At 34.3% G+C, this 3815-nt stretch overlaps 1 protein-coding gene across 1 annotated transcript in view; it reads right to left on the bottom strand.

The window, feature by feature from the left end:
* Window positions 1-2263, bottom strand: part of LOC105450590 (putative ATP-dependent RNA helicase TDRD12) — a 12339-nt gene extending 10076 nt beyond the window's left edge. The window contains exons 1-2 of the mRNA XM_011690525.1: window positions 2146-2263; window positions 1259-1693 (exon numbers count right to left, since the gene is read on the bottom strand). The gene's annotated coding sequence lies outside the window, so the exon portion shown is untranslated. The remainder of the gene's footprint in view (window positions 1-1258; window positions 1694-2145) is intronic.
* Window positions 2264-3815: the final 1552 nt, after the last annotated feature.

Raw genomic sequence — 3815 nt, 5'->3', positions numbered from 1 at the left:
TATTTATCTACAAAGAAGTGGCACGTGCGCCATAATCAAGAATAAATTCTCATAGTAATTTAATGTTTCTCTACATTTTAGAATATCTTCTTGAGCCGTATACAAGAGGAAAATCTTTTAGCATCAAGAGAGTACCGCTAAAGAATAGAATTTTTTTGGGGTGTTAGATTAAAAAAAGATAAAGCGAGTTGAACTTAAAATGAATTAACCGCGGATTGTGAAACCGGGCTGCAGGCAGGATTGATGGGATAGTGATTAGTTAAAAAGTTCAAAGTTAAATAATAAATAACTAAGTATCAGGAAAGACCGTGGAATGTTAACAACAATTGAGATCGAAAACCAATCAACGGTACAAAGCGGATCTTGGTGCTTCCATATAATATTAGTGTGAATCCTACAATTTTCGGTTTATATAACACCACGTGGCCGCAAATCGCGTGCTTCTCCGCAGCTCCGAACCGAAGCCACGTGGTGTTATATGAACCGAAAATTGTAAGATTCACACTAATATTATATGGAAGCACCAAGATCCACTTTGTACTGTGTGGCGTTTTTCAAACTCAATTGTTGTTAAATAATCCTCCTATCTAAAAAAAGTGTATGTAAAGTCGATAACTCGTATTTGTCGAAATTATTTCTTGTCGCTTTTCCGCGATGCGGCGATGCCGATTGATTGTCTCGCTGCGCTAATTTTGTGTAAGCGGCTGTGACATTGCATTTTGACAGTTGTATATATTGAGGTTGATGTTATTGTAAATTATAATAAGAAGTGTTAAATAGCGCGCGCGAAGCGCGCGTTTGTATAGTGCTGGTAAAGTTAAATAGTTAATGACTTGACTTTTAAAGTTAATTTTAAACGAGTTAACTATTAACTTCAACTAGTTATTTTTAAACATATATAAACTTTAACTCATTAACTTTGTTCTAAGTTAAAAATTTATTTAAAAGAAAAAACGTTTTCATACAAAGTCATTATTTTATATAAACTTAATTTACAAATAAAATATTAAATTTATTTGACCATATATATTGTAATTTTTTTATTTAGTGTAATCTTATTTTAAAAAATTACGACATTCTAATTTAATATAAATAAAGTTTTTTAAAATTAACTTTCAATTTAACTTTAGTTAATTCAATCTTAACGCAACTTTTAACTGAGTTAGTTTTTTTGTTCATGCAACTTTTAATTTAACTAAATTAATTTTATAAGTTATTAATTTTAATTTAATTTAGTCTAAAAGTAATATTAACTTACTGATCAATCCTAGTTGCAGGACAAAGAGATTCTTGGAGCTCTTTATCTTATATCTATAATCAACAGGCTTGAAAAATTTATCGTACGATAGAAAACAGATAAATGTAATACCTTAAGGCTGCCCAAAACTCGATCGGTTCAGCCGTTATTGAGAATTCGAAATCTCGCATTTGCAACTCGCGTGTTATAGAACTTGACACCAAGCCATTATCGTGTCTCTTGATACACGGAACGATCACGCGCATATATACTTTGGCACGAGACACTACCGTATCTTTTGATATGGTATGGATTCTGGGAATGTAGTGCTCCTTCACCGACCACTTCCTCGATCACTAAAGGCTGCGTTCGGTTCGCAGCTTAGCAAATACCACGAGCACGTGATTCTCTTACTGTTTCGATTTATTGTTTTGAAATATTATACCCCTGACAACCCTAAACAACAAGGATAAAGTGATATTGTGAGCGTTGTTAAAAGTGCCAAAGAGCGAACGCAGTTCTAATTGCTCAGAGTAATGCGGAAAAACGCGGACCCTACACGGTCAATAATACTGTCAACACCATCAACAAATACTGGCAATATATTATTCATCGTGTTAATATTGATGTACAATAATATTAACGGTGATCCAGATTTCTTGATTCTTAATTAAGTATCGATATCATTGATGACTGCGTTCTGTATTCACGCTTTTGGTACTTATAGCATTTACAGATCATTAAATTTTATCCTTTTGTTAATTTATTAAAATGTTAAACAAGGACAAATCATGCTCACAGCGCGTTAAAATGGAACGTGTGTAGTGAAAATGTTCTACATTAATCCATCAATATATTAACTACATGCGTTCAATAATATTGTCAGTATTTATTTTATATATACCTACTTGAATGCGCTTTACGACTAAAATCATGCAGGAGAGTTGATGGAGTGACTGGTGACGTCTCGACCGAGTTGAAAAAACACGTCTGTCTCCTTCAAGCTGCCAAACACGACTCGAATCACTGCGCGATGTTGTGACCCATAGCTATAGGAGATGGCTATGCGTCAAATTTATGGCATTTTTGATATATTATTTTGAGCATGCGCATACTTACATCGTATACATATACATATATACTTCGCAATCAGACGGACAGAATAGAAAATACAATGCATTTATTGTCTCTGTCTTGCAAAGAAAAGTATATAATCAAGGTACATAAGGTCTACGACAGTATTATATATATTGACCATGCTCAGGGACGGAGATTTCCTTATGGAGGGTATAGAGTTTCCCTCACTCAGAACTCCTGTGGATGTGAAATTCCACACCTATAATTCGAGGTATTTATATAAATATATATTTTAATTTTAGAAACATTTTAATAAAGCGTTGTAGATGTTTAAGAAATTTTGAGTGATTTGACAAAAAACAGTATTTGACCAAGGTACCCACGCAGCACGTTATGTACAACAAAAGAGATAAAATATTTGTGTTATTGAAACCATCCCCGTTTGGAGATAAGGTACTCCGTACTCAGAAAAGTCAAAAGTTTCCGTCTCTGATCATGCTACATGTAAGATCCGTATTATTCTGACCAATTAACAAATACTACAATCATGACTTTTGGCGTACCTCTAGTATGTACCATCAACGAGATTTTAATACTATTAAAACCATTAATACTATTAAAGACCGTCAATCCTGGGCAAATTTTCTTGACTGTACTCAAAAGAATCTGAGGAGCTCGAAAGTAATTAATATATTGAAGTGTATCGATATTCTCGATTATTGACATGAATTTATGATTCTTAATATTTCTTAACATAAATATTTGAATAATATAAGGTAAACCCGGTATTTACGCCGCAGAAGTCAGAAAAAATAGAAGTGAAACTAATTTTCTCGCAACTACTCTGTTACATACCTTTATATGTTATATTAGTAATTGTGTTGTGATTTTAGTTTTTTACTGTTAATATTTATAAAATTATTGTAATTTAAATCGATTTATCACTGTAATAAGTAGCGCAATCATAAGTTATAATCTACATAAAATGATTATTGTAGAAAATGTAAAAGGCTTTGTGGTATATAAGTGTAGAGAATTAGTAAAGGATAGAATATAGCAAAATACAAGTGCTTAGCTCTTGTATTCTTTGTTTAGTTTATTGTCTCATATATCCCATCTGTTTGGGATTATACGTTATTTTTAGCGCGCGGGATTTATGCCGTTGCACAGACGCTCTATTATTTATTTATAAATATTGTTACGCCCGAGGCGGTGAATATCGCGTTCACGCACTCGCTCGCGTAACGTTCGCGCTTCCGCACTCGCGCTCGCGCACGCGCACCGGAAGACCGCGGGGAAATGAAAGGAACACCAAATTAAGAACACAAAGAACACCCTCTTTATTGTAAATAAGAACAGAGAACGTGGCGAATAGACAGAGCAGAGCAAGGCACGTCCGCACGGCACGACGGCTTGACTCCAAATTTAATATGTCGTCCGTTTGACAGACGACAACGCGTCGTCAGGGAAACATCCGACAGCTGGACCGGCTCGTTGGTAC

This window comes from Wasmannia auropunctata, unplaced genomic scaffold (assembly GCF_000956235.1).
Source record: "Wasmannia auropunctata unplaced genomic scaffold, wasmannia.A_1.0 LD336060.1, whole genome shotgun sequence".
Lineage (NCBI taxonomy): Eukaryota > Metazoa > Arthropoda > Insecta > Hymenoptera > Formicidae > Wasmannia > Wasmannia auropunctata.
The sequence above is the reverse complement of the archived record's forward strand: the minus strand, read 5'-3'. Positions and strand labels throughout refer to the sequence as shown.